The sequence below is a fragment of the Ambystoma mexicanum genome, chromosome 6q (assembly GCF_040938575.1).
Source record: "Ambystoma mexicanum isolate Mex_15411 chromosome 6q, UKY_AmexF1_1, whole genome shotgun sequence".
NCBI lineage: Eukaryota > Metazoa > Chordata > Amphibia > Caudata > Ambystomatidae > Ambystoma > Ambystoma mexicanum.
In genome coordinates, this window is record NC_090937.1 from 1538524995 (window position 1) to 1538550756 (window position 25762).

Consider the following 25762-nt stretch of genomic DNA (forward strand, 5'->3'; position numbering starts at 1 on the left):
ATGCCCCAGACACGGCTACACAGTCCGGCCCGTCGAGGAAGCCCAGCTTCACGGATGCCGAACTGAATGCACTTGTCGAGTATGTGTCCGCACATGATAACGAGATGGTCATTGTTGCAGGATCCAAGACCACACCTGCACAACGCCAGGCACACTGGCAGACCGTTGCGGACATCGTAAGTGCCCTTGGAATCGTGAGGCGCACAGCCAATGATTGCTATAAGCGCTGGAATGACCTAAAGGGCAGGGCAAAGAATAAGCTGGCCTCAAGTCATGCCGCAACTCTAGTGACTGGAGGTGGGTCTCCAGTAGAAGACATGGAACTCACTCCACATGAGTGAGTCGCTGGGACCTACATCACGGAGGAACAGATCCAAGGCGTGGGAGATCTGCCTGATTATGAGGCATTGTCCGGTGAGTGCACATGCACGTGTGTGTCATCCATGTGCATGGTGTGTGTGTGAGGGCTTCTGTTTGTGTGCCAGGTGAGGGTGTGTGCGCCTGAGTCGTTTGGGTCACCCATGTGCTTCATGCAATACATTCTGCGCAGCAGCATTTGGCCATAGCAGTATCCCTTCTGCCAACAGTAGACATCTAGCCCAACATCACGCCAGTTGCCCTTGAAGTGTCACCTTGCCACAACATTGTTGCTTATTTTTCTCTGTTCATTCAGGCAGATTGTTTGCATTCCACCACTTTTACTAGGCATTTCTCAGTCCTCTAGTCACATGTCTGACATGGCTATGGTAAAGTGGAGTGACTTTGTTACCTGGATATCATTTGTTCACACATGTCCCTGTGCAAACGGACCATTTTGGACTGGCAGCTCCAGGTGAAAAATCAGACCTGTTTGAATTTGAAAAGCTATTACATGCGGGAACTGGACTGAATTAATAAGTGCTGCCCTCCTCTCCATCTTCACTCAATAGCAATGGTACATGCCATCTGTGTGATGGCATGTGTATTTCACCTGGAAATCACAGGCCAATGTGTGATGCCACTGCCAGGCAGCATGCAGAAAATGTGTTCATCTTCCATCTTGGTGTCATCAGTGTGTGCCATTTGCCTGCCCTTCATACACAGTGAGGGTGCATGCATGGGAGGGTTTTAGTCATGTGGGACATGTGTCAATCAAGTACTGGTTCTCTTGCTTCTCAGCCCTCATTGTGTGCCATGGTGCTAATGCCTGTTTCCATTTGTTTGCTTTTATGTCTTTGCAGGGGAAGACGCACCTGATACTGCTGGGGTTGTGGAGATGGTGCAGACCCAGGAGGGGTCCGAGGGCCGACCGACCACCAGTGAGGGACGTGGTGTGGTGGTGGGTGAGAACCCACAACTGCTGCAGGTCGTGCTCTCAAGGGGTGTCTCTGGCTGCACCTCCCCCGAGCTGTACTCAGGTGTTGATTCGGATGATGAGACCTACGTGCCGTCGCAGGTGAGTGTTCATGGGAGGGATTCTGTTCTGTCCCACCCACCTGCACCAGGGTCAGAACCCTCAATGGGGATGTCAGTGTTGGCAGCTACGCCTTTGGTGGTTACGGATGCAGGGTCACACTCCGCGACATCTGATCCTGTTCCTGGGCAGCAGATCAGAGGGGGAATGCAGTCCTGCAGCCTCAGGCAGTGCCGGCACAGCAAGGCGCAGTTCGCCTTGCCCCAGACAGGTGTGGTGCCCGCCGACGTGGTGGCAATACCGCATGGGAGCAATCCATTTACGGTATGCCAACCCAACAGGCAGCATCATCAGAGATGATGGCTCAGGCCATGGATAGGGTGGCCACTTCCATTGTCCCCCCCGAAAGGCTGATAGAGCGACTACAGCAGGCAACCGACTCCATCTGCCAGTCACACAGGGAGGACATGTTGGCGTCCAACAGGGACAGGCGGGCGGCACTGGCGACTCTGCAGGAAGCCATCTCCATAGAGTCCCAGGGCCACAGGGCAGCCCTGAGGCAGGAGCTCCTTCACCTCAGGACGACTCTTGTTGAGCTTGAGGCTTCAACAAACCGAAGGACAGAACAGCAGCTGGAGCGTCTCACCCGTACGCTCTCAGCTGAGATGCAGGCAACTAGGGCGGAGGCCCGGGCATCCCGTGAGTTGTTGCATGGGGACCTCCGCACACTCATCCTCCTGAACGAGACCTACCACACCCGCATGCTTGCAGCCATGGAGGAACAGACTAGGGCCTTGCGTGGGCTGCCTCCCATAGTGCAACCACCTCCGGATGCAACTGCACAGGGTGATAATAGCGACAGCAGTGATACTCCCACAATAGGGTAGCCGTGTGGGCCATGAGCCCATGGAGGTGTTTTTTTTCCCAAGATCCACACAGGTGGGTTTTGGTGTGCACCCTGTCCTCGGACCTCGTGGGTGGCCTCCCCAACGCCCCCCTCCCCCCCGGGCCCATTAATGGCCATTTTTGATTTTTTCTTTTTTTTTTTCTTTTTTTTTTTTTTTTTTGGGACAATGTGTTGCCTTCTGTGGCTCCTGTGGGCATACGCTGCATTGTGGCTGGGCACATGCAGGCTTGTCATGTATTTGGTTCAGATGCTTGGGTTTTTGTCACACACACCCCTCCTGCTTCCCGTTTCCATGGGCTTGCAAAGGGTGTGCCCAAGTGACATTGACGTACATGGTGACATTGGACTCCCACTACATGTGTGGGTAGTCTAGTCAATACTGTGTATACATTCCTAGTGCATATTGCTGTTGTGCTGTACACTGCATGTTGCATTGATGTGTAACTCATCATCCGTGTCTACCTCCTAATTTGCAGGTCCTTTCCTCATGTCTACACAAGGCCCTCTTCTTTGGAGATGGGGTCCATGTTGGCAGCAGTGCACCTACAACTCTACATGGCGGCAACACTGTACAGTTGGAAGTGGTGGGAGTGCAGGCATTTCCAGGTGGTGAGACTACTAATTCCTTACATTCGTAATGTCATGTTAATGGTAGTTTTGAGGGTCAGTGGCTGATAAGTGTTATTGCTAAATACCTGCTCAAGTGTGTTGTTGGTCCTGCATTACTGTGAGCATTTCAGATGTCGCGAGTTTCAATTAGGGACACTGTACATTGTGACACTTGTGTCATGTTGTGGGGATTACTTTGTTTACCTGCACATAGCATGACATGACACGGTGTGTCGTGTGGCGGTGCTGGGGATGGGTTGGGTGACATGGCACTGTCCTCATGTTGCATTTTGCAAGTGGGTATTCATTTTAGCTGCATGAATGTGTTTTTTCACGAAACTGCATTGGTGGTGTCTGTGTAGGTAGGAATGCACACATTGTAACACTTCCAGGTGAACAATCTCAGGCTATATGGTTTTGACGGTTGATTCTCCAGACATTCAGGATCAGTGTCAGGTTGAGTCATCATTGATTGTCAGATGGTATGTGCCAAGGCAGTGTGCACTCCACAGGGGTGTGATTTCTATGTGAAGTAATTAGCCACTAGCTGTGTACGGGCTGCCTCCCCCCGTGCCCTTTCCCCTCCCATGCGCAGCAGCCGTGCATGTGGTTGGGGATGCGGGGCCACCACCATGTCCACGGCCAGGCCCCGGCGTGTTTCAACGTTGTGCAGGACACATGCTGCCACTATGATCCTGCACACTACTGGGGGAGCGTATAACAGCTGCCCGCAAGAACGGTCAAGGGAGCGAAAGCGTGACTTAAGCACTCCGAATGTGCGCTCCACTATGCCCCGGGTTGCAATGTGGGCTATGTTATATCTTACCTCGGGTGGCGTGGTGGGGTTCCGAATTGGCGTCATCATGTGGGGGCTGAGAGGGTAGGCACTGTCCCCTGTGGAGGTGGTGATTGGTATCATTGGTGGGTTGTGACCTTGCTCAGTATCTGACATGCATGCATGTGCAGTGGCATTCATACTCACCGAGCAGCCATGTATCGCCATGCCGCCCAGCTTCTAGGTCCCAGCTTAGGTTGGACATTCGGTAAATGAAACTGTCGTGGGTGGACCCGGGATAGTTGGCATATACTGAGGTGATGATTCCCTTGACATTACATACTACCTGCACGTTGATGGAATGCCAGTGCTTGCGGTTCCTATAGATGTGCTCAGATGCCCTGGGGGGACGTAGAGCCACATGGGTGCAGTCGATGGCACCTAGCACTTTGGGGAATCGTGCCACACCGTAAAAATCCAGGGCGGCAGCATGCCTTTCTGCAGGTGTTCTGGGCAGGTATATGTGCCTGCGGACTGATGGGCGTGCAGTGATGATGTTCAAGACCTGGTGTAGGCAGCGTGACTGCGTGGCCTGTGACACCCCACCCACTATGGCACTTGTCCGCTGAAATGATCCAGTGGCTAAGAAGTGCAGTACATTGAGGACCTTCTCCAGGGGGCTGAGTGCTTGGGAGCACAGGGTGGGTGATGTGAGGTCATCCTCCCACTCACTCACCAGGTCCAGTATTATGTGTGGTGGAAACCTGTACCTCCCATACACCTGGTCATCAGGCATCCCGAAAAGGCTGGTTCTGGGTGTGAATATTCTGGCCCTGACTATCCTCCTCCTTCTCCTTTGGTTGCCCACGGCCACTGCTGCTAGGAACGGTATATTCATCCTGGCGTCTGAGCTTGTTATTTTGTTTGCACGCAAATGTATGCGTCGCAGGTCGACGTATGCCTGCTTCCTACTGGCGTACGTGTTTCTTTGCGCGTGTTGTAGGCGAGCGTGTGAAACTTCCCGCGCACCCCTGAAATCCAGTACCCAGGCCAAAAGCGTGTGGAAATTCCCGCACACCCCGGTATACACGGGCGCTGATGTACTCACGTGTGTAAGTGCCCGCGCACCCCTGAAATACACGTACATAGGCCAATCGCGTGTACGCGCACTTTTGTCCAATTACACGCGATGACACTCTGTCGTGCAGTCTTTCCAAGTGTGCTCCGTCATCACGTGCTATGAGGGAAACACCCGTGCGGGTCACGTCACAGACGCGCTTATGCGCTGAGGGCCTTTGGTCCAATAGAATCGCGTATGCGTGCTGACGCGCTTACGCGCTAAGGGCCTTTCCTCGAATTTCACGCTGACGTGCAGGATTTTCACGTGCCAAATCACTCCGTATCAAGCTGGCCACGCGAAAACACACAGAAGACCACGCTCCTGCCCAGAAGGCCGAATTACTGCCCCCCAGTGCCCCGAGCAGCCTCCCACGTGCCATCTGCTGCTGCTGCCTGCCTGCCGGCCTGCTGCCACCGTGCCCTGCCATTTGGTGCCTGCACATCAGCCATCTGCAGGGGTCCAGTTGCTGTGTCCACCCCTGCTGGAACAGAAGACTCCCGACTGGGATAACATCGCTCCACAGCCCAGCCCCAGGACCCAGTTTCCCACCCACTCCTGCCTCTGGGGTTGCCATGTCGGGCACTTCCACATCTGGCACCAGTGGCAACCCCAGGCCAGAGGGGCAGAGGGGCACCAGCTTCACTGCCACCGAAGTTGGTGTCCTGGTGGAGCATGTCCTGGGGCAGTATGATGCCCTCTTTGGACCGTCCCGCGCCAGAAAGGAAGGACGGGAGAGGATCTGGGCCGACTGTGTGGTTGCCATCAACGCGGAGGGGGTGGCAACCCGCCACCTCCAGAAGATCAAGAAGCGCTGGGAGGACTTGAGGTCCAGGACCCTCGTGAAGGCCCGGCGCCTCGTGGAGGGGGGCCGGGGCCGCATGAGTTCCATCCAGATGAGGGTCCTGGAACGCGTACGCCCAGCGCTCCACGCCCAGATCCTTGAGAGGGAGACCCGTCTGGAGTTGAGCGGTAAGTGTCCAAGCATTGCTGTGTGAGACAGGGCATGTTGCGGTCTGCTGGTTGTCTGATACTTGCCTGTATGTGTGACATAGGCCATGTATGCATGTATGTGTGCAGGGACATCATGGTAATGCATGTGCGACCAGTGGCGTGTGAACCACATGGTTGTTGCATGTATTTAAATGCCACATGGGGAGCCCTATGCAGATTTTACACATGAGAGCATGCCAGCCTCTGTTCCTGGACATGGGTGAGGGTGAGGGATGGGTGCTGATGCCAGGTACATATATGGTAGCCATGTCTGTGTGCCTGACCTGCGTGTCTGTGACTTGTGAATGCCATGGATGCATGACACATGTGTGTGACAATGCACAGATTCACTGATGCAGCCTAGTTACCCTTGTATCCGCTGTGTTTGGGGTGTATGAGGCCAGATGGATGTGACTGAGGTGAAGTGTGTGCATGTGATAGGCATGACCCATGATGCATGTGAGTTCCATATCACTGTATGTTTCAAGAGTCCATTGGACATGTATGGAAATGTCCATGGCATGCACCATGCCTGTTACTGTGTGTGTTTTGCCTGGACTGACCCATGTGTTGTGGAGGGACATGATGGAAGTGTACTTTGACAGTGGTACTCATCTGCTATTGCTTCCTGTCTAGGGGACCATTGAACAGTACCCTGATGCTTGTGTTCTATGTCTCCCTCTACACAGCGGCTAGTGAAGAAGAGGGCGGAGACGGCACTGTGGAGCAAGGCAGCGGGGATGCCCCCACGGCTGCACCAGAAGGGGTGGGTGAGCCCCCACAGGGGCCTGCTACGGCGGAAGACGGTGAGGAGCCATCCAGGTTGGTGGTTTCCATAGAGGAGGAGGAGGCCGCCACTGAGGCACACATGGGGCCTGGTGGGGGCATCCCTGCTGGTGCAAGTGGTGCAGTCCAGGGGCAGAGGCAGGAGGCAGCACAGGTCACCGTGGAGGGGCTTGTGCATGTCGCTGTCCCTGACCCTGTGAGTGCACCACCATGCACCAGCAGGGATGCCCCGTCCCAGGCCCGTCCGCAGGTAGAGGGGATGTCCATGTCACCTGACTCCCCTCCACCTGCGGACGAGGGGACCCGTGTCCGTATGGAGAAGGTCCTGATTGGGGTCGCGATGCGCGCGGGTGCAATTCGTGATGACGTGCGTGCTTCCCGGGAGGAGCACGCACATCATCACGAAGAGCACCGTGCCGACGTGGCCCAATTGGGATGTTCCATGTTCGGGGGTTTCCTGCATGTGTCGGCCAATCTGGAGGCCCTCTCCTCCTCTGTGGAGGCTATACGCCGGTCGTTCTCCTTGCTGTCTTCCGGCCCAGATGCCACCAGGGCCCCCTGTGGACTTGCCCTGACCAATGCAGCCAGCTCGGTGGGGATCCCATCCCTGCCACAGTCGGGAGTCGGAGGTCCAGCAGGGGTGGACACCACAGCAACTGTACCCCAGCAGATGGAGGATGTGCATCATCAGGCAGGGCACGTGCATGACGGCGTCGGTGGATTCCATCAACCTGGATGCCATCGTGCTGGCAGAGGCAGTTGCGTCGGAGGCAGCAGCAGAGTCAACGTGGGAGGCATCATGGCTCGGGGCCATCAACATCGGAGGGGCAGGCATCGGCCGGAGGGCAGGAGGACCCAGGACAGGAAGTGTCTTCCGTGTGGCTGCGGTTGGGCCAGCAGATAGGTGCGGAGCGGCGGCGGGCGGAAGAGGCGCGGCTCACAATGGTCAGGGCGGAGAACTCCATGCGGAGGGCCCTGAGGCGGGCCGAGTGCCTCGAGGCAATCCGCAGGGGGTTGGAGGAGCAGATGGCGTCGTCCCTGCGGACCCTCAGGGCCATGGAACAGGACCGCCTCCGGGACATAGACGAGGAGTTTGATGATGCCCTGGCCCGGAACACCACGAAGTGAGCCGCTGGACTTGCCCGCCGCCTTTGTGTATAGTTCTTTAGTTTTAGGTTTCCTTTGTTTCTTCTTATGATTTGGAGTCGACGGACACTGCTCCACTTTTTGTATATAGTTGGATTTTAATTAGGGTTTTTTGTAGGTTTCCTTTGTTCAGTTGTGCTCATGGACCCTTGGATGTTTTGTACATAGTTCTTCATTGGATTGTTTTATTTTTTATTTTTTATTTTTTCTCCATGGAGCAATGGTCTTTGCATTTATTTTTCTCTCTCGGATTGATTTTATTTTTAATGTGACTTTGAACAACATTTTTTTGGATTTGGATTTGTAGTTTTGATTTTTTTGGACGGACATGCAGCTTATCTTTTTTTCATTGCCATTGTAGTTTGTTTCATTTCATTTGCATTCAATTTTTTTTAATACAATTTTGTTTTCATACTTCACTGTGTGGTATCATCTCATTGGTTTCATGCATGTCATGTTGGGTGTTTTCCCATTCATTTGCAACCATTGTGTGTGACGGACATGGGTTCATTTGCTTTATGAACATTGGGGGTGTAACATGTAATTTCCATTTCCATGTGGGTGAATGGGTTACTTGGTAGGGCCTTTTGGCTGTGGAGGCTGACCATAACGCACATGATTGGGGATTGTGAGCACCTGGGTGCAGGGGGACATGAGTGGGGGCCTGGTGGAGGGTGCCCCTGGATTCTGGGGGGTGGGGGTGGTGGGAGACATGTGTGGTGGCCTGGTGGGGGATGCCCATGGTGGCTGGGGGGTGGGGGTGGTGGGAGACATGAGTGGGGGCCTGGTGGGGGATGCCCATGGTGGCTGGGGGGTGGGGGTGGTGGGAGACATGAGTTGGACATGAGTGGTGGCCTGGTGGTGCTCCCCCTGCACTGCTGGGTGGTGGGGTGGTGGGAGACATGAGTGGGGGCCTGGTGGGGGCTGCCCATGGAGGCTGGGGGGGTGGGGGTGGTGGGAGACATGGGTGGTGGCCTGGTGGGGGATGCCCATGGTGGCTGGGGGGGTGGGGGTGGTGGGAGACATGAGTGGGGGCCTGGTGGGGGCTGCCCATGGTGGCTGGGGGGTGGGGGTTGGAAGGGAGACATGAGTGGGGGCCTGGTGGGGGATGCCCATGGTGGTTGGGGGGGTGGGGGTGGTGGGAGACATGAGTGGGGGCCTGGTGGGGGATGCCCATGGTGGCTGGGGGGTGGGGGTGGTGGGAGACATGAGTGGGGGCCTGGTGGAGGGTGCCCCTGGATGCTGGGGGGGTGGTGGGAGACATGAGTTGGACATGAGTGGGGGCCTGGTGGTGCTGCCCCTGCACTGCTGGGGGGTGGGGGTTGTGGGAGACATGGGTGGTGGCCTGGTGGAGGGTGCCCCACACTGCTGGGGGGGTGGCGGTGGTGGGAGACATGAGTGGGGGCCTGGTGGGGGCTGCCCATGGTGGCTGCGGGGTGGGGGTGGGTGGGAGACATGAGTGGGGGCCTGGTGGGGGATGCCCATGGTGGCTGGTTGTTGGGGGTGATAGGGGCCATAAGTGGGGGCCTGGTGGTGCTGCCCCTGCACTGCTGGGGGGTGGGAGACATGAGTGGGGGCCAGGTGGGGGATGCCCATGGTGGCTGGAGGGGTGGGGGTGGTGGGAGACCTGAGTTGGACATGAGTGGTGGCCTGGTGGTGCTGCCCCTGCACTGCTGGGGGGTGGGGGTGGTGGGAGACACGAGTGGGGGCCTGGTGGGGGCTGCCCATGGTGGCTGGGGGGGTGGGGGTGGTGGGAGACATGAGTGGTGGCCTGGTGGGGGATGCCCATGGTGGCTGGGGGGTGGGGGTGGTGGGAGACATGAGTGGGGGCCTGGTGGGGGCTGCCCATGGTGGCTGGGGGGGTGGGGGTGGTGGGAGACATGGGTGGTGGCCTGGTGGGGGATGCCCATGGTGGCTGGGGGGTGGGGGTAGTGGGAGACATGAATGGGGGCCTGGTGGAGGGTGCCCCTGGATGCTGGGGGGTGGGGGTGGTGGTATGACATGAGTGGGGGCCTGGTGGGGGCTGCCCATGGTGGCTGGAGGGTGGGGGTGGGTGGGAGACATGAGTGGAGGCCTGGTGGGGGATGCCCATGGTGGCTGGGGGGTGGGGGGTGGTGGGAGACATGAGTGGGGGCCTGGTGGGGGATGCCCATGGTGGCTGGGGGGTGGGGGTGGTGGGAGACATGAGTGGCGGCCTGGTGGAGGGTGCCCCTGGATGCTGGGGGGTGGGGGTGGTGGGAGACATGAGTGGGGACCTGGTGTGGGCTGCCCATGGTGGCTGGGGGGGTGGGGGTGGTGGGAGACATGAGTGGGGGCCTGGTGGGGGATGCCCATGGTGGCTGGGGGGTGGGGGTGGTGGGAGACATGAGTGGGGGCCTGGTGGGGGATTCCCATGGTGGCTGGGGGGTGGGGATGGTGGGAGACATGAGTGGGGGCCTGGTGGAGGGTGCCCCTGGATGCTGGGGGGGTGGGGATGGGGGGAGACATGAGTTGGACATGAGTGGGGGCCTGGTGGTGCTGCCCCTGCACTGCTGGGGGGTGGGGGTGGTGGGAGACATGAGTGGGGGCCTGGTGGAGGCTGCCCCTGGATGCTGGGGGGTGGGGGTGCTGGGTGACATGAGCAGGTGTGCAGGGTAGTCCCCTGTGGTGTCGGCTGCCTGCAGGGGCCGTGGAGGGTGTACAGGGAATACCTGGGAGCACACAGCCAAATCGTGTGTAGAATTTCCCGCGTACCCCTGAAATACACGTACCCAGCCAAATCGCGTGTGTAAATTCCCGCGCACGTACCCGGCCAAATCGCGTGTGGAACTTCCCGCGCACCCCTGAAATCCATGTACCCTGCCAAATCCCGTGTGGGACTTCCCGCGCACCCCTGAGATCCACGTACCCAGCCAAGTCGCGTGTGTAAATTCCCGCGCACATACCCGGCCAAATCGCGTGTGGAACTTCCCGCGCACCCCTGAATTCCACGTACCCTGCCAAATCGCTTGTGAGACTTCCCGCGCACCCCTGAGATCCACGTACCCAGCTAAATCGCGTGTGTAAATTCCCGCGCACGTACCCGGCCAAATCGCGTGTGGAACTTCCCGCGCACCCCTGAATTCCACGTACCCTACCAAATCGCGTGTGAGACTTCCCGCGCACCCCTGAGATCCACGTACCCAGCCAAATCGCGTGTGTAAATTCCCGCGCACGTACCCGGCCAAATCGCGTGTGGAACTTCTCACGCACCCCTGAAATCCACGTACTCTGCCAAATCGGGACTTCCCGCGCACCCCTGAGATCCACATACCCAGCCAAATCGCATGTGGGACTTCCCACGCACCCCTGAGATCCACGTACCCAGCCAAATTGCGTGTGAAAGTTCCCGCGCACCCCGGAATACACGCACACGTTATTTTTCAGTCAGCGGGTGTCCGTGTTTGTGGGTACCCCTTTGCACGTCATTTGTCCTGAAAGGCCACAGTATATATTCATCATGGCTGTATATAGGTGCTATTTGTTGGCGCACCTTTTGGCGCACATTTATTACAGGCGCTGAGACGCTACCGCCTGCTTTCTTGTGGCGGTCGTGTTTGTGCCTGTGCGCTGGTTTGACCGTGCGCTTTTTTGCCCTATTCGATTCCATGAATACGTGTTGTAGGCGAGCGTGTGGGCGCTCCGCGCACTTGCACCCTGTACTTCCCCCGTGGCGCCCACATTTTGGCAAGTTGTCCCCATTCCGAGTGTTACGCCCCGTGTTCCGCCTACTTTTGTTGTGTGCGCCACGCTATGTGCGATTTTCGCTGTGGCCTGTGCGATTTTCGCTGTGACCTGGCGCACGCCGTTAGATGGCCTGTGCGCCAACATGCGCCGCGCACTTTTTTAGCGCACATCGATGGTTTTCTCGCGCACGGCCTTCCATGAATCGATGTGCGCTGCTTTTCGTGCGATTTTCGCACTTGCACTGCGATTTTCGCTATTCCACTGCGAATCGCACGTTTTTGGCCACTTGCACCGCGCTAATTATTCCATGAATCGGCCTGTAAACGTTTGAGATATGTGTTATTGCCACACAGAATACTGGACAGCACATGCAAATTATTGTTTACCTATTCTCAATGTATGCCTGACAGTACGATTTATTTATTTATTTATTATTTATAAAGCGCGATACAATAAACCCTGGGGCATTGAGGCGCTAAACCAAACAAACAACAAATAACAAAGGATCAGAAAAATAAGGTCAGGGGAATCAAGTTCGAAGGACCCTTTGGAAGAAATGGACACATACCTAAGCCCAGAGGTAGATTACTAGACCCACAACCCACCAGAACACAGTCCCTATTTTTTTGAGCAGACCATTCACTCAGCTCAATCCTATGTAGCATCTTCAAATCAAACAATCTGACTCCCCTGTTCTCCGGCCCTGTTCTCTGTCAGAGCCATGTCAGCACTTTGTTACATAAGGCTTTCTCAAGGTTCTTTTCCTTCTGACTTCTCAACATTCGTGATAATGAAATTCCCTTGAACCATAATAAAAGCTCTAGTGGTTGTATCCTTTATTGTAGGCATTTGGGACTTTCCCATACACAGTCTTCGATGAGTAGCTTGGTTGATTTTTACATTTGCTACTTGAGGTGGATTGGCAGGTATTGGTAATGATTTGCATTCAGCCACGGAGGGTGTAGGAATAGGCTCCTGTATTAGCCCATTTATGTCAACAGCTAGAGGAGATTTTGCAATAGTTCGATTTACAATGCCTTCCGATGCCAAAGGGTCAATCACATTCTGTACAGTTTGCGAGGACTGATCCACCCTCTTAGCTTGTACAACTGTTTGACAAGAATGATCAGTTTTTACTGAATGATAATGTGCCACTCAAACAGGTTGCACATCTGTTTGAGACGCATTATCCAATTTGGAAAGATGACATTTAGTAACACAGTTTTCCAATAGGTACAAAAGTCAGAAAAGCTATTACTGGAATGGAGCTCTTTAGATATATTAGCCTTTATATGAGGCTGCTTTATTATCAGGCCCTACACAGAATTGTATAATAGGAGGTGCCAATGTTTCTTGATTGTCATTGTTCCCTTTCCCTCCAGAAAGGCACGTAGCTGAAGGAGGAGCACTTGTGGGGACATTATTACCTCCCAGTTGAAGTTCAGGGGTTGCAACCCGTGTGAAGACCAGATTTTATACCTGATTGGATACCTGACAATCCAATTCATTGTTTATACATTTTCAAGTAGTAGCCGCACCATAGATCCCATCAATGTCAGGGAGCACATCTGTGTGCCCACATTGCGGCCTCTTTTTCCTACAAGTGCTGAGGGCAAGGACCACAGATAAGCAGTCCATATTGGGAATTGGCGACATGACCGCCATACTGCATTCTGCATGTGTCAGCTCAGACACACTGCTTATCCCTGGGGTAGAGGATTATTTGAAAGCACATTTTCTTCTTGCTGGCATATTGCGCAGAGGTATCCAGAGGTATCCACGTGCTAATAATAAAAGAAAGAAACGCTGGTTTTTATAAGAAGCCGAACAAGGGACACTTATCTTGTGATATGGAAATCAGCCCTAGTGAACAAACAGCTGCACTGACTCACTGAGATAGGTGGCAGAGGATAGAATCAGAGCCAACAATATGTCGAAGCCCTTCCATGCCAGAGCTGGTGCTTCCCCCGACCTGACCGTCCGACTCGTACCGCGTAACAAGCAACAGGCTCGGAACACCACCAAACACAGGCACCAGCAATGCTGCACTCCGTACTGCAGCTATGGCCACATCAATACATTGGCCCTCATTAGGACCCTGGCGGAGTGGGTTTCCGCCAGCGCTAATCGCGGCGGACCCGTCCGCCGTACTACGAGTTCCCTTAGCGCCATGGAGGTTTTCTCCGCCTGGTTTTACCGGGCGGAGAAAACCATGGCGCTAAGGGACCTCGTTGTTAATTACGCCGCCGTACTTTTCGGCGGCGTAATTAACTCCTTCCCCACTCCCATTATACCCTATGGGGCAAGAATGGGAATGGGGAAGGGTAAAATGGGGATTGGGGATTCACCGCTCCGCCAAGGTCGGCATGGGGTGGTAAATCCGCCAACCCCCATGGCGCTATCGGCGGCTTTCCGCCATGCTCCGCGGTGCATTTAGCACCGCGGATTCCGCCTGGGTCGTAATGAGGGCCATTGTCACTGTCACAGCTAACAACACCACAAGCAGCGAGGAGCCGGAAAGAGGAACATAGGAAAGGACCCAAAGAACGTCAAGCCGCACTGCAACATAAGGTTGCAGCTGCTTCCGATGAGTTCTTATTTTCAAGGTCTTCACTGGATAGCACACATCTCAAATGAGGGGAAATAAATGGGAATGCTATAGAGCAACCAAAAATAATGTATGCTTTGATGAGTAGCTGATTGGCATCAGATTCCCTATAAAAATTCCATGGCATTGGCTCTGTGTGAGAGCTAAAGTCAAGACAGTAATGAAAACATAGCAGCTGCCTTAGTCTTTGATTAGCAACTTCCCCATATCTACTGTTAGCACCCTTGGCGGGGGAGCCAGCCAATCAGGAGGCAAGGAACGTGGGCTGAAACTGGCTTCAGTAATTTATCTACTAGTAGGGACCTGAACTACCTGCCGGTAGTTCCCAGCCACTACCGTCAAACACGGAGTGAGCCAGTCCAGAAAAGGTGCATGTAACGCTGTTACCGGCACCTTAATTCCGGACCGGCTCACTTGTAATGAAGCCCATTGTGTTGCAGTTATTAAAAACCATACACTGTTTTCGACATTAAGGGTTTAATAAACCCAACATGTTCCTGTCCTCATCTGAGTGTGGAATCTTTTTCAGGGGAATCGACAAATGATTTGTATACACAGTATATGTGTAGTGTATCGATCAGTGCATGCTTACTATATCAGAAGGGAGAAAGTGGAAATACAAAAGGCACACATATCTTGATTCAAAAAGAGTGATTGTATAGCTTTTATTGCTAATATTTAGCTTTTCTGTTTTAACTTGTTTTATTATCCTTGATTATTTGTTCTGATCAATACAGCTATTGTCATAATTTATTTTTCAAGAAATACTAACATGTTTATTCATCTTAATTGTTACTGTGTATTATTTCTGTTCAATGTTAATTTGTTGTCACTATTGTATTTTTCATGAATTACTACACATTTGATGAAAAACATTTATTGCATAAGTCGCAGCAAAGCCAATTACAGTCAAAACATCAAACATCACTGCCTCCTATCTCCCAACCCTCAACTCACTCCTAGCTACACCATTCCCTTACCAGAAGCACATTGACATATAGAAAAAGTAGAAAAGACGTCCAATGAAATCTATATTTATAAAAGTGAAAATGTGTGGGTTTATGGCTGAGTTTGTGGCTTGGCGAAGTGTTGTTCCTTATACAATTCCACACTGTTTCACCAATCTGCACCAAATTATGCAAAGTTACCTGGTAGGACCCTCCAGACATTACTGGCTACAATGCATGTGGACACCCGACCTTTCCCTGGATTTCAGCAAAAGGAAACATTTGTTTGTGTGTTTGTGGCCTGGCGTCAGTTGTTCCCTATTCAGTTCCACACTGCTTTACCAATCTGTTCAACATTTTGCATAGTTACCTGTTAGGACCCTCCGGACATTACTGGCTACATGACATTTGGACACCCCACCCCGTTCCCTGGATTTCAGCAAAAGTCAAAAAGTATTTGTGGGTTTGTGGCTTGCTGAAGTGTTGTTCCTTATACAATTCCACACCGTTTCACCAATCTGCACGAAATTATGCAAAGTTACCTGGTAGGACCCTCCAGACATTACTGGCTACAATGCATGTGGACACCCGACCTTTCCCTGGATTTCAGCAAAAGGAAACATTTGTTTGTGTGTTTGTGGCCTGGCGTCAGTTGTTCCCTATTCAGTTCCACACTGCTTTACCAATCTGTTCAACATTTTGCATAGTTACCTGTTAGGACCCTCCGGACATTACTGGCTACATGACATTTGGACACCCCACCCCTTTCCCCGTATTCCAGAAAAACTATACATTTTTTGTGGCATTGTGGCTTGGCGAAGCTTGTTCCTTATACAATTCCACATAGTTTTACCAATCTGCACCAAATTTTGCATAGTTACCTGTTAGGACCCCCGGACATTACTGGCTACATAACATGAGACGGTTGCCTGAAATCGGCGAAGTTTCAATGTAGTCGTAGAAAGACACTCAACCCTAGAGTGAACAGTTTCTGGACCATTTGCTCCACAATGCACTGCAACTAATTACACCACGCCAGGGTGAGACAACAGGTGGGGAGAGAGCACAGTAGGTGCCAGTATGCAGCAGCACACAAATTCTCACCCCATTGCAACGTCTGTTCCGGGGTATGTCAGTCAACTACACTAACACCCATTCTCAGTGCAGTTTACTTCAGAGTGAAAGCACATCAAGCGATAAGCAAATCGAAACAGCGACCTACAGGATCATTGATTTTCAACAATTGATGAGAGTGTTGTCATATTTGTCCACAGAACCCGTTCGAAGAATGGGTACCTTTTTGTAGTCTTTAATAAATGTAAAACAAGTTAATGGCCCATAATCAAAACGGGAACAATAGACCTTTATAGTCATCTTCCAAGTAAGAAGGGTTCCCAAGTATTAAAAAGAAAATTCCCAGCATTTTGAACAATCTCTGCAAGCTTTTATATAGAGCTAGGGTATGTCAAATGTAAGTGAATGAGAGGTGGAATTTAGGATCATTCATCCTTTAACAGACCTTTAAAACGGCAAGCTTTACTGGCAGTGAAGTTGTATAGGGAGGGCTTGCTGTCCTGTAGGGTAGTGGTCTTTGTGTTCTGCTCCAACTAGCATGTGTAAAAGTGTATCACAAAGTAGCTATATAAGGATACATTGTAGTGGGGCTGTTATTGACTAGAGAGCATGTTCAAGCTCTGCCCCCTGCCTTCCTCAGAAGAAACAAAGTTATAAGCTAAGAAAGGACACATTTGAAAACTGCACTTTGAATTCTCCTGGAAATGCAGCTGTCACAAATAATAGTTACTTTGCGCCACACTAGTAAGGATCAAATAAGGCATTAGCTTGCATAATTAGTGTGTTTAAAATAGAATAGATTAGGTGACAGGAAGGTGTGTACACAAGATAGGGATTTACTACACAAGTAGGGTAGAAAATTGTAGGTAGATAAGGTTTCTGCTACCCATAGGAAGGGAGATAATGTGACAGGAATGGACCAGGAAATCGGTAGATAGCAGTGCAAATGTGTCTTGCAGAATATAAAACGTGATAGCAGTTGCCATTTTTAAAACTGCATGAGCACAGCAGAGAATAAAGTCTGTAGCTTTAAGAAGGCCTTGCAGCTAAGCACGCTGTTTGAAACAAATACATTTAATTCAGGAAAAATGCTGCAGTGGCTGGACATAGCTGCCTCAAAGGAATGTCAAAATCCGAGGACACCGGAGAGAATGTTTACATAATGGAACAAGATACTAGTGGCTATACAGCGAGCATTCAACCATTAATGTAAATCAGTTACGACAACACAGCAGACTATTTGAAGTCCATGGGATGAACGGAGCATCTCAGGAAATGTCCTAGTCGTTGACAGATTAATGTATCAGCAATTTGCTGGGCATGACAGAGAAGAAAGTGCAGCTAAAAAGACAAAATAATTGCAGCGACAAAATATTGACATGGTGGAAGCAGCATGACTCATAACAATAGTTATTCATAATGTGTCAAGAAAAAGATGGAGCATTTACTGTTGCAAGACAGGGAGGGCTGGAAAACTGAAATTTTGGCAAGGACAAAACTCTTAGAAACTCAGAGATGACATGGCTGGGATAACATGGGCTGTTTTATTTAATTAAGAACAAGGCACAATATGCTTGTTCTCTCCTCCAAATCTACATACACATGTCATCATGCCGCCAGTTGAAGGATAGTGTGATGACATGCTAACCGATAAACAAGTACCATTTTTCACCACAGCAGCAGTTTGTGGGCTAACCAATAATGTTCAAGAATGGTGATCGAGCACATGAAATGGGATGTTTTATGGGTGGGACCTTAGATAGAGAGTTAGTCAATCAGTAGGAGGGGGGGCATATAGATACTATATGTAGCTTAGCAATTAGGACCAAGAAGCAGTAGAGATAGGTTTTCATACCTCAGTGATTATGATGACATCAAAATGACTCATTTGTATCATATAAACTGTGTTTTCTGTTAAAAGGTTGGAGAATCTGAGAGAGAGTGCTTGGCTGTTAATTTCAGTTTTTCCCCCAACTTTGCATACTTTCAATACATCTGGGTTACCTTGCATTTGGCATACCACAATCCACTCTGTCTTGTCTCTTTATTAGCAAATACCAGGCTGAGGGCTGTGCTGCTTTTGGACCTGTGTTTTCAAAATCCTCAGTTTTTCCTTGTTTTCTTACAACTAGCCAGAATTACCTATGCTGCTGGGGAAAGGACCTTAGTATGTATGGATGTATGTTTGTATGTATGTATGTATGTATGTATGTATGTATGTATGTATTATTATATTATTATTATTATTATTATTATTATTATTATTATTATTATTATTATTATTATTATTATTATTATTATATTGTTATATTGTTTTAATGATTTCCTTTGCTAAAGAAATAATTACTGCTAAGAAAAAACAAGCCAAAAAAAGGGAACACTATCACTAAAGTACCCCGGTAAACCCACTACTCGAACAACCTGTTGCCATGCTCGTACTGGCATTTAACATACCCACATATATTGGCCTCATCAAGCATTCATATTATTTGTGTAAATCAGCCACTCTCGTGCTTAGCGTATATTGGCAGGTTAACCGCCTCCATTGAATGAACGACAGGGCAAGGGATATGGGGCGCATGTAGTCAGAATGTCGGGGATAGGAAATGTATTGCCACTAACTAACCATACTAAAAACTCACCCCTCTGCATAAACCTTCTCAAACTCTGAACGAAACACAACAATACCGCTACAGCACCACAAACTGCACGCACTTCACAACACCACGACAACAAAAATAGCCAGACATAATCTCAGCTAACATCATATGGCAACCACCAACTGAAAAACACACCTACACTCAGTGAACGGTTTCACCGAAATGAAGCTGTCAACAGTATATCACAGTACATCACAGCTTTCTTGCTCTTTTTCCTGCTCAGTCCTACTAACAACCCTCCTCCACCCTCCTTGCATTACAGATCCGTCAGAGCGCCAAGAAACCACGCAGGTGGCAACAGTGCGCTGTACCTGATCCTTTAACATAACATAACATTAATACTTTGAGCCTCAAGGGCCTTTAGTATTGAGCAAATAAAAAATACAGACTTGCTAATCCCAAAAAAACAAGAACAGGCCTTCAAATAAAAACATATATCAAAGACAATTTGATTAAAATATAACAATCAATAATGTAATCAGCCATTCAAATAGAGTAATGTATCAAAGGATAATGCAGTTAGAATGCAATAATCAGTAAAAGACTTTCAGACCCACTGATCGGTTAAGATTACACCAAATCTAAAAAATTTAAAAAGAGTATCAATATCATTTACTAAAAGATGGGTGAATCTATTTAAAACAACAGAGGATCCCTCAGCCGTAGGAAATCATGGTCATCTGTCTCTAACTTCATGTCTGTGTTCTTCTAATCGCCACAGAGAGAGGGGAATAAGGTGGCAAGTGCTACGGTGGGGAGACAGACCCCAAGTGCTCTCTTACTTTACAGGCTGCCGCTAAAAAGCTGCCTAGATCCCTTGTAACTTAAACATCTAAGTCTCCCAGGAGAGGTAATTTATCACAGCGAGAAAAGGCAAGCAAGCGTCTTCCTGTGGCCTACTTAACACCTAAATATATAGGGTTTCCCATTATGCTTGGATAGGAATCGTACCAAAATGTCGACCTGACAATTGCGACGGCCGAAAATGCTGACTTTTTATTTTACCCCCCCTTACACACCATATATATGTGGAAGGTATAGAATATAATATTAATATGTGGGCGGTGCGGGGGGGTCTCACCCTTATATATATATGTGGTGTAAAGGGTTAAAAAAAAGTTGCCATTTCCGGCCGTTGCAATAATCACATAGATTCCCAGGGCAGAGTATCCAATTTGCACAGACCATCTATGCACATGCGTTCCATCCTTGCCAATTGTTTCTTTTCAAGGTCATGCAAATCATGGTCTTTGAAGGATTCCAATTGGTATCTAACCAGAGCAGGTGTAACAAACCTAAAGAGTGTAGATTCTCCTGGAGTGATTTCATGACAGGGAAAAGTACAGGACACAACAGGTGCTCTTGCCATGCCATATCTATCAAATGTACTTAATATAGTCCTTGTCATGCCACTTCCACACATTCATCCCCATTCCATGCATTTCCACCTGCAAAGTTCTATACTTTAAGGTTGAGGAACACACCCCAAGGAAGAAAGCTGCAAAGTAGCACAGTATGTCTGATGACAGTTGCAGAAATATTACATGTGAAGAGCAACGGTTCAATAGTTTATAACATTCCTTTTGTCAAATATGACCTTAAATGCACTGTTTCCGCCTGGGAAGGCGCGGGCTCAGTGTCTTGCTCATGTTCATAGATGGGGGTAAGGTGGATTTCTGCAGCCGTAGTGAAAATCAAAATATAGAGACCCGTCAACAAGGGACACATGGCAACAGTGGTCTGCACTAGATGTATGCAGAAGGTAGTTTGGATTGCCATTGTTAGGGAGAATTCTCATAAATGTGCTAATTCCCTTCAACTTAGAGACCCCGAGCAATTTTGTTGGATTTTGGGGACTTGATATTTTTACCTGTTTACCTGGAAAGAGTGGGAGCCTTTTTTCCCACTCTTTCATGTATTTTGATGTGTGTTTTACACTTGTGTTCTTTGATTATGGAGTTTTAGACAACTCCATAGGCATTATTTTTTCATGTGTGTTACACAGCAACTTCAATGCAGTGACACAGGGATGTCTTTTGGACTTCCCAAAGGTTTAAATGCCTTCTCTGGGATGAACTACTGTTTCCCAGAGAATGTAGAGTGAAATTGACTTTACTAGTCTTTTTAAATTCCTAGAGCCATCACACCGATTTACAATGGAGTGCTGGAGGGGTTACATAGTATCCCCTGTGTCTACATGCTCATGTAACAGTCAAATGCTACCCTTTCCTATTGAAAAGGCTGGTGGCAGTGGTTTTACAACGAACTACCATGATTTTTCCCGACCGCGAACACCGGTAGTTAAAAATCACGTGAGCCATGTTCATGATGGTGCCTTAAACCCCCTTTGTTTAAACAGGTCCCAGTCTTCTTTTTTCGCTGTTTCATATTGGAAAGGTCCTTCTAGAGTTTGTCTCTGCACGCCAACCCAGGTTTGGTCCCTTTGTTCATGTAACTTTGGCGTGCTTCAGGACTTAAGACCGCCTCTGGTGTCCGAGTGTCTGGGGTGGGCAGAAAGTGAGGGAGGTGCCTGAAACTCCCTGTGCTTAGTCTCCCATGAGACCCAAATGCACTCTGGCGTGATTGGCTGCCTGACTGTCCGGCAAGGACAGCCACCCTGCTGGGTGAGTGACATCTAGGCTGGAATGAAAGGGAGAGAACTGTTTAAAAGGCAAGTCTCTTGGACTGGGAAGCAGAGTCGACCACTGGAACGAAAGAACCGAAGAAGAGCTGGAAGAGGGCGGCTGCTGCAACTCCTGGACCGTTGGTGCGCTTGAATTACAGCTACTGGAACTGAAGTGACTCCATCTTGTCCACGTTTTCCGACGATCCCATGCAGTGCAGGAGTCCCCCAATGTCCTCCCTCTTGTCACTCTGACTGAGGCTCAGTAACAGTGAGAGCTGCAGTACCTGCCAGGAACCAACGTCTTCATCTGCATTTTGTTCTTCTTATTAAGGTACTGTGCCAACCCGATTGAGAGAACGCCACTCTCGCGGTGAACGTTTGTGTAACTTTCCCAACTTGCAGGCCTAATCAGCTTGTGACCCAGCATATGATTCTTTTTTGTCTAAACTACTTCTGAGAACTTTTGAAAAGACTTTACCGTTTACTACAAGAACTGCTCTTTCCTATCCAAGACACTAGTCCATTGACTTTTGCCTATGCATATTGAAATGAATTGCGTCTTCTTGTGAACTGAAACTATTGCACTGCCTAAGAAAGTATTTATGATCTGTTCTACTTAACTTGTGCCTTTTACTACCATTGAAAGTAACTGAAGTGCCATTTTGCTCCTACTTCAGGGGAGCCTAACTTGTTCAGTACTGAAATGTGTTTGTGTATAATATTAAGTTACCGCCTTCTAGTGAATGTTTTCTAAATGATTGTGTAATAAATTAATAAGTTTTTTACCCAGAAACCTTGAGTATGAGTGTCTACTTGAACCACTGTGATTGAAAGGACTCTGTGTAACCTCTTGTACTGCTCACATTCACTCTTGAGATAAGCCTAGCTACTCAGCTCGCTACCAAAAACTGTGTGGTAGAGACTTATACCAAAGATTGGTTTGACTTACACCTGTAGTCCTAATTGTATGTGGTGGTCCCAGTGGGTACTGCATGCAATTCTGTCCAACAGCCATAAACTGTTAGTGTACAGAGGTGACCTAGGCATTGTACCCTGTGCCTTTGAGGCTGTTGTGGGACACTCAAGATAAGGAGACATGCATACAAGGAGATGTCAAAGATGGCTCTGAAGTCCCTTAACCGCATGTGGAAGTGGGACTCACATAGGATAACAGCTCTGAAGAAGAGGGTGTAGACACGTGGCATGCTGCTTAGCCATTGATGCTGCAGACACCACAGCTATTGTTACTTACCGTCAGCAAAAACACATTAGGCCCAAAATCAGGAGCACATCAGCTAAAAGCACCATTGCAAACCAGCTCACTTCAGTGACATCCACACATCTGTGATCATGCAACCCAGGGGGGAGATGAATAAGTGGCAGATAAAAATGCGCAGATGATGGACGACCCTCAATACACCTAGGTCAATTACCATTGTATTGCACCCTCACTTGCAGGAATCCCAGAGTCACAGGATTTACCAATCCCACAGGTTTCTCTAAACTCTCCCCATCTGAGGAGCAGTCACAGGCATAGTGGACGCTGCACACATGACATGCCACATTTGGAAGCACAGCCTTACCTCCAGCCAGAGAGTACATAGGACAGGCTCACAGCCATGAGCCCAACATGAAGGGCCTGCATGTTCAGACAGTCTATGGTGTCCCCGGTTAGTCACGTGGAGAACTACCTTTGAATGTTGGTAAAGGCTGTGCTCAGATGCAATGCCACACCAATGAACCTGCCACCTTCTACTTACTGCAAGAATTTTTAGGAAGTTGCTTGTTAAGTGTAAATAGTTGCTACTGAGCTCCATTGTAGATAACTAATAGAGTATTCCTTTTAGATGATGTAGGTAAGGTTCTAAGTAGAACCTCACATAATGAGCTGTGCTTAAGAATGTTTATCTTTGATATTGGTTCTGCTACAATTGAAATGTCCCAGCCTGCAGCAATGACGTGCTGGGGGTCTGTTCCCATGTTTCTTTGAATAAACCCTTTCATTCTCTTTAATGCGGTGTCATTCTTCTCATTGGCGACGAGTGTAACAAGGATGAGTAACCAGACCCCAGGCACAGCATATTTACTGCCAGCCACCCACCGTGATCTACGGAGCAAGCAAGACAGCGGTAGCACGATTCGAAATCCATAAAAACGTCAATGCAGCTCCACCTGCCGGCGTAGCAGCGGCCATCGTGGGAAAAAGAAACAGTGTTCGTCTACGAGCAGCAAGCTGCTGTTCGGCAAATCAAAGACACTGCTCCGCCTATGTGGCGTGTTTTGCACAACGAACTGTGAGTATATCGTCCCCCACATCAAATTAAGAAAACGATAACTCGGCCAAGCGAGTGTATCCGCTAGGCTAGCGTGCACAACATATGCGTGCGTTATCAACTCATCTCAGCCAAGTATGCAGAGAGGAATACTATGCGCAGATCATGGTGAACATACGTGCGTGACGCCCTGCCTGATCAGCATACTCGGACAAGAAGAAAGGGCGCATGCGCGATGAAGGAAAAAGCACACGCGCAGTACAAACCCTAACGCCTGACCTGACTTTGACGCGATGAATGTGTGCATGCACGCATGTGAAATAAACACTGCAGGATAAAGAAGTATCGACTACAGCGTTAGCAGACAAGGAAATAAAGCAATTTTGATTTAATGTATGGCAGAAAGGCACAATCAATATAGAAGTAAAAGCAAGCAAGAGTAAAATTGTTATAAAAAGATATAAACCAAACAAGTAACTTAACAGCAGGTATCTATGTGCAGTTAATATCAAATATTACATGCAACTTTAAAACAAAACACAAAACAAGGAAAGTCAGCGACACTGCAATTAACGTAGGAAAGAAGGGGCACAAGGTATAACAGTGTTTATTTTTAAAGGTCATCCGAGCACAGGTTAAACAAAACCATGGCAATGACAGGTTTACCAGGGCCGTCTTTATTCATGGCATATCCAGGAAGCCCAAAAGTGAAGTGGTCACAATGGAAACAGGGGTTCCAGCATTATTTCAGAGAAGCATGTGGAAATTCCTTTTCTATGGATAGAAAAGTAGCTTTACTCATGTATTTTTTGGGTTGCGAAGGACAGAGAGTATACGACACATTGACAGATCTTCCAGATATCAGGTGAAGGAGATGAAATGTCGGATTTAGAAATAGCATTGAAGAAGCTGGATATACATTGTAATACAAGAACAAGCACTATACCTGAAAGATATAACTTTGGGATCAGGATTCAAGATCCTGGAGAGAGCGTAGAAGAATGTGTCACTGCCTTAAGACATCTAGCACTATTGTGTAACTTCAAAGACTCATTTGACGAACACATCCGGGAACAATTTATGATCAATAGCAACAGTAACAGGATCCATGAGGAACTATGGTTGAGAGGTGAGCCATCTTTAGAGAAAGTTTGGAACATTCCATAGCCTGTGTGGCAAAGATATCGGAGAAAGATAGTAATGGAGGGAAAATTGAGGTCCTTAATTTGGTGGAATCGAATCAAAGAAAAAAATGAAGAGATAGACCTAATGTTAAAGAAAAGACAGATTTTAAAACAAGTAAATGGAAAGGAGAGAGGAGAGAGGAAAAAGAAAGATTGTGTTTCAGATGGGCCAGCAACACACATTTTGCAGCCTCTCTTGCATGTCCAGGATGAAGGGCAATTTGCACCAAATGTAAAAGGAGAGGTCATTTTCCTAATTGCTACAAAAATGATCAAAGCAACCAGAGAAAAGTGATGGTAGTTAATGATGATGAAGGAAATGTATATACCGAGGATGAGGAAAACGTCAATGTTGAAAATATTACTGTGAATGTAATTCAGGATGATGATGATAGTGCATGAGAGCATCCCTATGCCAATGTAAAATTGAATGGTAGGAGTGTGTGTATGAAGGCTGATTCAGGGTCTAAGATATCCCTGATGTCCAGAAAAGTATATAGGAACAAATGAGAGAAGATGTGAGGAATTTACTCAAACCGGGTATAAAGCCGGGTGGGTATAATCAAGATCGAATAGATTTGCTGGGATATTTTGAAGCAGATTTTGAGTTAAAGGGAAGGTTTGCCAAGGGAAAAGTCTATGTTACAAAAAAGGGCATGACATTGTTCGGGTGACGGGATCAAAAGAGATTAAAAGTGAGATTAGATCCCACTCAGGATGATCAAGTGCTGCAAATAGTCACCTCTATACATATTGAAGATGCACATGTAAGAGTATTTAGGAAGGGAATAGGAAAGGTGAGAGGGATGCGACATCAGATTGTGTTGAAGAAAGGAAATGTACCAGTGAATGCCAAATTGAGACCTGTACCTTTAGCTTTGAGAGAAGAAGTGAAGAGAGAATTGGAGAAACTATTGAGAAAGGGTGTAATTGAAAGAGCAGGGGGAGTGGAGTGGACT